Here is a 9,322-nt window from a genome sequence, read left to right on the forward strand (position 1 = left end):
AACATAAACTTTAAAATATGGAAAGAGTAAACATCGCGAACGTGCCCTTAACAAACTCCAGATATGTAGGCTCTTCTGCTGCCATACAAAAGTGTGTTTTTCAAGAAAATTGGTTAGAGCAGTTACAGAGCCTCCCAACAGCAGCGTGTAGAAACAAGGCAGTGAGTTTCATGGGGCTCTCCGCAGAGCTGCATTCTATACCTTTTCAGTTCCTGCCCCTTTCTCCTAACCATATGGAATCCATCTCGTTCAAGGACTTAGACTAAGAGAGGGGATTGAGGAAACTACGGCTGCTGCTGGCTCTCTTAATGGCACGCTGCAGGAAAGTTTTATTTCCAATTGATTGGTTACAAATCAGATAAATATCGCGTCAAATGAAAGCAGCTTTGAACTGCTGGAAATGTTATCTGTAGGAGTCTGGGGTTTATCAGAAGTCAAATGTAGCTTTAATCACATCAGCATGCTAATTACAGGCAAACAATAAAAGCTTTAAGAAATGATTGTGTGGGTTTTATTACTATTGACAGTCACTGAGGTATATTTATTTCGGGAGGTAATTGTCAGAAGACTTTCTCCAGAAAGGCTTGTTTGTATAATTAAGTGCGTGTTATGTAAGCTTATCTGCTGATCGGCTCCTGCTAGTTATGTAGTTCCCCCAATGCCTCAGAACACAGAGGCAATTAAAAGAGAAAGCCTCAGGAAGATGGTTTTTCAGTAGTTCATTTGTAAGGGATAAATAAATAAATAAGTGAATATGTCCTAAAAAACAGAGTGTACTAGAATGAGAAATATCACTAAAAATTAATGAACAAAAACAATAAAGGCAAGTAGAAAACACTTCATAATCAGTGATGTAAAAACAGAAAAAAATTAGAATGGAGCACATATAGTTTCATTTAGAGTACAAATCGGGGGATGGGATGGCAGGAATTTTCTATTTTGTGCACAAAAGATCATTCAATGGAATAGGGCAATCCAATCTAAAAATATACATGATGAAAATGAGACAAAATGGAAAATAACAATAAATGGCTACATATGCCCCAGTACCACTGATTTTATTATTTTATTGTGGATTTATGATGTAATTCTCCGAAGTGCCTAATTTAAAAGTAACAGTCTTTAGTTCTAAAAGTTTGGTAACATAATTCCAAATCTATACAGCCACATATGCTTTTATATCCAAACAAACAACAAAAGCAAATTTACAGTTTCTGCCCTGAACTTTTTTTTTTTTTTGGTGAGGCCAGGACGCCTAAAACATACATTTAAATTTTTTTCCATGTTATTTTTAATGACAAACTGACTGCAGTGTGACTGAACCAGAGAGGGAAAAATAAACTTTTCTAACTATAAACTATTTTTGTGCCATAAAGAATCATTTGACTCTAAAAGGGAAAAACCCTAATTTTAAAAATATCATTATTATTTTGAAAGGTATTGGACTGGATTTGATTCTTTTCATTCCCAAATAGTGGTCTCAGTTCAGTTTTCATTTCACTCAACGCAATTAAAAATGTGGCAAATCCTTGATCAATTATTTACCCTTAAACAGGGTCAGTTCTGAAGTTGTTGTCACATTTTAATGGGTTCAGACTCAGTTTATGCAAGAGACAATCAAATGTTTGCTTTTAAAAGCCCTATAAAAACTAAGAGCTTTTAACCTTTTGAATGCATTAATAAAATGCTAATGACATCATGGCCAAGACCACATTTGGAGGTCCCAAAAAATTCCAAATGACTGTTGTGAAAAGAAAACAGAATTTTAATCAAATGATCTGTTATTTTAATGGCCACTTACAAAACAGGAGATTTATTGAGAAGTATAAAGTTTGTTTGCATGAGTGAAGGCAAAGCTTTTAAGAATTACCTTCTGGTTTTCCCCTTCAGTTTCTTGCAACATAATACTACCAAATATTTGTGAATTGTGACTCAAGTCTGCAGTCTTATTTCTCACAGAAAATAAAAAGGAGCCTGGAGAAAAAAAATAAGTGGTGCCAATTTGTCTGCCCAGGCTCTGATTATTGGATGCAGAATTTTTTTTTTTCTTTCAGGAGAGAAGGATTTGGTGGGAATGTTTCTCCCTTCAGGGTGAGATATCTGATATCCATCCCAAGACCAGTCATAAGGCCAAACTTTCATGCAAAACTGCACGAGGGAAAAAATTAAGTCTTTGGGTAAAATTTTCTTCTGAATTTGCAGCAGATCTCTAGTTTCCACAGGCAGTTATGGCTCTTTTTACCATTTCTGATTGCAAAACACATTGATTATTTTTAAAAGTTATTTATGATAACTTGAAAACCTTCTATTCCTATCCCTTCCCCCAACTCTTCTTCCTCCCCTTTGAATCTCTGTTCTTCATTTCTTTCTCTCCTGTCTAGAAGTGCTATCCAGTGACCCCTGGTGCTGATTAAAGTTTCTCGGGTGACCCCTGAATGCATTTTATTACACTGGCTGGTCATAAAACCTGGTTAAACTGCTGGCTTATCCAAACCTCTTCTTCTGTGGAAAGCCCCATAGTCAGTCTAACCTCAGAAAGGGAAAACACGAACAAGCAAACCAAGGAAGGGCAGAGAAGGTTTGCAGACAATCTTTGTCAGTATTGGGGAGCACCCTGGCAGATGAGAAGGAACAACTTACACAGATGTTCTGGAGGACGTCAATTTAGCACTAATGTAGGTGTAGATGGAACGTGGAAAAATAGAAACACAGGGAAATAGGTGTTTTGTTCTTTTCCTAAAATGGATATCACAACATTGAAAAAGCTTGCAAAGTGAAAGTAAGGCATAACTAACACAGGATAGCATAATGCATTTTTGCAAACAACATACGCCTAAGATGAATACCAGAAACACATTTGCTTGGCTTCTGGAAGCTACATGAGGTGACTAAAAGCCTTAGTATATTTATGTATTTACTATACCTTCATAAAAAATGCATCATTTTATTTATGTGGCTTAAAAGAAATCAACTTTAAGTTAGCTTCAGTTTAACTGTTTGTTTCCTAGGCTGCCATGTGTAAAAGGGAGACAGAAATCTATAATCTTCACAATCCTCCATGGATGGAATTTCTGTGGCAGGGATAATGCATGGTAATGCTTGTAGGAGAGGCCAGAGAAGTCAGCATTTGGAAGGAGAGTGGTGCTACTGGGAACCCAAAGTACCAAGGCCCTGGAATTTCCCTGGTTCCTGAAACTGAATGTATACATGTGTGTCAAATCCCATTTGGCATTTGGACATAAAAACTGTTTTAAATTCCATTCACACTGGCAAAGTCTGAAAATAAATCAGCAGGGTTTGTTCTGATCCCTGAGCCAGAGTAGGAAACAGTCTTGTTGTTTGCTGAAAGATGTCCATCTGGCAACATACTTAACAGCTAGCAAAGTACTACCTGTTGCCCCACGGGCCACAGGAGGAAGATCTGAAGCACCTCATCAGTCCCTGGCAGCTGTCTGGCCAATGTCAGTAGAGATTCTACAGAGGCAAAAGGAAGACACACCTTTTCCACCTTTCCCTGGTCAGGGCCCCACTGAAATGTGACTGCAAGGCTAAAAAAGATCCAAACCCTGCCAGAGCTCCCAGCATCCATAATCCCCACGATGACAAGGTCCCAAAGAGTGGGGTATCTTTTCCAATATTACCTTGGTCTGCAGCCTCAGTCATTCTCATACTAGCTAGAATCCTGACTTAGGTAAAATCAAGGGGCCCAAAGTGAATCATTGACTTTTCCATTGGCATCTGATAATTAAAAAATAATTTGTAATAGTTACTCTTGGAATAATTTCCTTTGTTTTTTCAAGTCCTTAGAAAATGTACTGCATCAATCACCCTTTTGTTCAAAGAAATACAAAATAATCATGAATTTAAGAACTAGAGACTATGCGGTCCCCCCTTTACCTGTTTTTCTTTTTCATGTAGTAACTAAGCAAAATCAAGCACTCCTTCAAAGACAATGTTAGGATAAGCTGCTACCTTTGTAATGCCTATAATGAACTGGTGAGGTATGCTTTATTTATTTCAGTCTTGACCTAATTTAATTAATTTGAAGTATTTTTTTCATAGTGGATGATAAATCTGATAGCCAGTGATTCAACAAGAATTTTTAGATTTCTTATATGCAGCTACTTTCTATGTTTAGAGTATATTTTATAGATAGGGATGCCAGGAAGAGTTCATGAAACACATTATGCCTGAAGAAGCCTACATCACACTGGGTACAAGACTTTTACTAGATTGCTGTTGCTTCTGTTGATTAAGATCTACTGAGCTAGGCACTTTACAGATGTGAACATTTCAGTTCTCACTTTAACCCTATGAAATCTATATACTTATTCCCTATTTATAGATGAAGAAACTAGGGCTTAGAGAAATTAGATAATTGCCTGAGTTCCCATAGCTAGTATGTGGTAGAATCAGGAATTTAACCCTGGACAATCTGATCCTGTGCTCTGCCTTTGGTTCCAGGTCACTCCATAGTCAACATACTTAATCAAATTTGCCAAGTCCCAAACAGAGTTCATAGAAGGAAAAGATCTCAGGCAGTAAACAAATGTACATTTTGTTGCTTATTTTATTTTTTCAACATGTTAGGTCTAGTATCTATTTTAAGCCACAACATGAGGTAATTTCCTTTATGAAAACTTCCTGGGTAAACTACCTTATACTCCACTTGATAATTGGATTTATCACCACTTCTTTCCTTAGCGTAATTTTTTTTCCGCTTTTAAGTTCTATGTATTTTAGTTGATTATATGTGGAATGTCTTCTTAAAGGAAATAATATATTTTTCTTTAGATAAGTTTGTTCCATGCCTTCAGACAGAGGCTCTAAGACAGAAAAGCGGATGCCATATATTCCAGAACACCAGACAGGTTGGAGGTCAAGTGGAAGCAGTGAAACAGAAAGGATGGTAGGCCAAAAGCAGTAGCTAGTCTTGTATGCATTTGATCCAAAAAGAAAAATAGTGAATAAAGTGGTGGGAGTGACAGAGACAAGAAAGTTAAGATATAAAATGACCCAGTAAACACATTACTTAGAATCTATGCTAGAAAAGAATGTAATGAGGGAAAAGTTTTATGTATGAAGATATTCATAATAGCAAAATTTAAAAAACAGTGAAAATGTCCCAAATTGGGAAAATGAATAACTAAACAATGACTTTTATACACTATGAAATATTATTACAATTACTAAAAATGATATTATACATAAAGTGAATACATTGTAGCACATATCTTTACACTATTATTACTGTAGGTGAAAGGTATATGCAAGTGGACAAAGACTGGAAAAGAATGTATAAAACCTTCAAAGATGTGCTAACAAAGATATTGGGTTAGAAATCCTTTTTTCTCAATTGTTCAGTATTTTCATAGTATTGCTATAAAGCTTTAATTATACAATATATATAATATAGTAAAGAATAATATATTTACTATGCATATGCAGGTCTGTGAGGAGCAAATACTTTGTCTAGCTGAGAATATTTTTACTTTGGCTTCCTTTCTGAAGAACAGTTTTGGTGGGTGTAGACTTCTTAATAGTTCTTTTTCTCTTTCAGCACTTTATTTTTCATTGTTATTATTTTATTTTTATTTTTGGAGACAGGATCTCATTCTGTTGCCCAGGCAGGAGTACAGCAGCACAATGTTGAGTCTCTGCAGCCTCAACCTGCTGAGCTCAAGTGATTCTCCCACCTCAGTCCCCCAGGTAGCTGGGACTACAGGTGCGTGCCACCATGGCCAGCTAATTTTTGCATTTTTTTGTAGAGATAGGGTTTGCCATGTTGTTCAGCCTGGTCTCGAACTCCTCTTTCAGCACTTTGAATATGACATTTCACTGCCTTCCGGCCTCCAATGTTTCTACTGAGAAACGAGTCTTCACTCGTATTGATGCTGCACTGTAAATAATGAGTCACTTTTCTCTTACTAAGACTTTCAGGATTTCCTGTTTGTCTTTCAATAGCTTGTGTCTATATGGATTTTTCAAAATTTATGCTACTTGGAGTTTAATAAGGTTCAATGTTTTTCATCAAATTTGGGAATTTTCTATCCATTACTTCCTGAAATATATTTTCTGTGTCTTTATCTCTCTACTGTCCTGCAGGAAATCCCACTGCATGTATGTTGGTATCTTGATCACGCCTCATGTGTCTTTGAGATTGAATATTTTTCTTTAATATTTTTCTTTCTGTTCTTATGGGATAAATTTTATTGATTAATTTTCAGATTCATCAGTTTATTTCTTCTGCTACCTCAACTCTGATGTTGAACTGTTCTAGTGGATTTTTTTAGATTTTTCAGTTATACTCTTTAACTCGAAATTTTTCACTTGGTCTTTTTTTAAAGTTTATTGAAAATCTTCGTCGATTCATTGTTGCCATACTCTGTTTTAGTTCTTTAAAGGTAATTTACTTAAGTACCCTGAACATATTTATCGCATATTCTTTGAAGTCTTTGCCTGCTAAATTCATGGAGACATTCTGAGACAGTTTCTGTTGATTGCTTGTATTTTTCCTGAATGGATAACAGTTTTCAATTTCTTTGCACATGTTATCATTGTTTGCAGCAACTCTAGATGCTGTTATTTTTGCCCTAACGGTTGTTGCTGTTGTTCCCTTTTGTTTGTTTGTTCTTTGTTTAATAAATTTTCCAGGCTAAATTTGTGAAATCTGACTCCCCTACAGCACGTGGTCACAAATATCTCTGGCTAGTTTAGTTTGTTTGTTTGTGTGTTTTCTTTTAGTTCTTATTTTGACTTTCAAGACTGAACTCCTAGGGGTTGCCCCTGCAGTTGTGTAGGGTCAGCCAACGATTAGACAGAAGTCATGCTCAAACACCTCAAGCCAGTAAGTCCTCTGACATCTGTAAATTAATCTGTGTTGGTAAGGGAGCACGTTCAAATTCAGTCCATTTTTAAGTCTGTCCCAGGTTTTACTTTTCACCAAGTCGTTTCTAGCCTCCTAAGTGCAGGTACACATTCTCAGGGTCAGGGAGGAGCACATAAATAATTTGGCCTCTCTCCAGTCTTCACGGCACATGTGTGCAGCTAGGAATAATATTGTGCCAATTATGGGACTGAAATCAATGACAAAATCCCCTAAGAATGCTTTTCTCAGATTGTGTTCCCATTGTTAAATGATGCATGATTGTAATTTAAAGATGTTGCTCCACTGTCTTTTCACTTTCATTACTTTAATGAAAATGTGCTCTCATCCTTATCTTGGTTCCTTTGTAGGTAATGTGTCTTCTTTGGCTGCTTTAAGATTTTTTCTATTATTATTTTTAAGAAATTTAATTATGATAGTTCTTGGTGTAATTTTCCTCATTTTTTGAGCTTTTTGGATCTGCAAGTTTATAGTTTTTTCATCCAATTTGAAATTGTTTTGGTCATTATTTTGGCATCACAGTTGGCCCTCCATACCTATAGGTTCTACATCTAAGGATTCAATCAACTGATGATAAAAAGAACAATAAAAAAGAATACAAATGAAAAACAATAGAGTATACCAACTATTTACATAGCATTTACATTATATTATATGTCTAATACAATGTATATTACTTATAATATGGAGATGACTTAAGTGTATGGGAGAATCTGCATAGGTTATATGCAAATACTATAACATTTTATATAAGACACTTAAGGATTCTTGGATTTTTGGTATCTGCAGGGATTTCTGGATAGAGTAATCTTCTTAGATAGAAAGGGATGACTGTATTCCTTCAGTTTTTTCTGTCCTCCCCCCTTTATACTTTGGGCACTAAAATTATGTCTATATTAGCCTGCTTGAAGTTGTTGCACCGTTCATTAAAACTCTGTCCTTTTGTGTTTTAGTATTTTCTTTTTCTCTGTGATTCATTTTGGATAGCTGCTATTGCTGTGTCTTTAAGTTCACTACTAATATTTTCCTTTTCAGTGTTTAATCTGCCATTAATCCTATCCAGAGTATTTTTTGTTTGGGTCATTGTAGTTTTCATCTTTAGAAATTTAATTTGGTTCTCTTTTATATCTTTCATGTTTCTAATTAGCATGTTCAATTTTTCTTCTAGCTTTTTAAACATTTGGAATTCTGTTATAATTGTGTTAATGACCTTGTCTACTAATGCTATAATTGATGTCATTTATGTGTTAGTTTTGACTAATCGGTTTTTTTTAATATCATGTTATCAATTATATGAGTTGCAAGACTGATTTAAAAAATTTTTTTTAATTGTTTTTGCTTCAAAAAGCTTTATTTCCATTTGGTCCAAGGCTTGTTAGGGTAGTTGGAAAACTGCCTAGTGGCTGGAGGGAGAGGCTTAGGTAGAAGCCCTGTTACTTTGCCAGGGGTCCTTCAGAAGTCGCTAGGCTCAGTAGACTCTTAGTTGTGCTTGAGAGTGAGCCTTTCAAAGAGAAACTTGCCCAGCCCAGCCTCTGGGCAGGCCAGCCTATGGAGGTTGGTCATGTGGTCAACCATCTTCTTGATAAGTTTCACTTCCTCATCTAGGAAGTGACTCTCCAGGAAGTCACAGAGATGGGGGTCCTTGTGGGCAGAACCCAGGGCATGAAGATCCAAAAGGGCCTGGTTCAGATTATTCTCCAGAGCCATGGCAGCTTTCATGGCGTCCAGGGTTTTACCCCACTCATCTTAAGCTGGCTTCTTGTTGTCCTAGAAGAGGGCGGGGCCACCAGGCTCGTTTTGCATCTACAGGAGATGCTGGTAGCCCTCGCGCTTCTCGACCAGTTCACTGAAGAAGTGGCTCATGCCTTCCAGAGCCACATCATCGCAGTCAAAATAGAAGCCCAGAGAGAAGTAGGTGTAGGAGGCCTGCAGGTACAAATTGACCAGGCAGTTGACAGCTGCCTCCATGTCAGTGGAATAATTCTGACGAATCTGGGAGCTCATGGTTGGTTGGCAAGAAGGAGCTAACCACAAAAATGGTGTTGGCTGGGCCCAGAGGCAGGAGATGGCCGAGAAGACGGTCCCAGAGGTTGCAAAAGGAAATTGGAGGGTGGTTGGAGGCTGGAAGAAAAAGTCCTTGGATCTTTTCTATCTATGTCATTATCAGTATTTTGGTCAAAGCTCGGGAATTCCAAACTTTCCCACATTTTCCTGTTTTCTGAGCCCTCCAAACTGTTCCTGCCTCTGCCTATTACCCTGTTCCAAAGTCACTTACATTTTCAGTTATCTTTTCAGCAATGCCCCATTCTACTGGTACCGATTTACTGTATTAGTCTGTTTTCATGCGGCTGATAAAGAAATACCTGAGACTGGGCGATTTACAAAAGGAAGAGATGTAGGCCTCATAATCATGGCAGAAGGTGAAAGGCACATCTC

The 9,322-nt window shown here is 36.9% G+C and overlaps 1 pseudogene across 1 annotated transcript; it reads right to left on the reverse strand.

The window, feature by feature from the left end:
• Positions 1-8,232: 8,232 nt before the first annotated feature.
• Positions 8,233-9,028, reverse strand: LOC108308356 (annotated as a pseudogene). The gene has a single exon (XR_001826892.2). The product of XR_001826892.2 is annotated as a ferritin light chain-like (transcript).
• Positions 9,029-9,322: the final 294 nt, after the last annotated feature.

Source organism: Cebus imitator, unplaced genomic scaffold (assembly GCF_001604975.1).
Source record: "Cebus imitator isolate Cc_AM_T3 unplaced genomic scaffold, Cebus_imitator-1.0 Scaffold84, whole genome shotgun sequence".
In the NCBI taxonomy this organism is placed as follows: Eukaryota; Metazoa; Chordata; class Mammalia; order Primates; family Cebidae; genus Cebus; species Cebus imitator.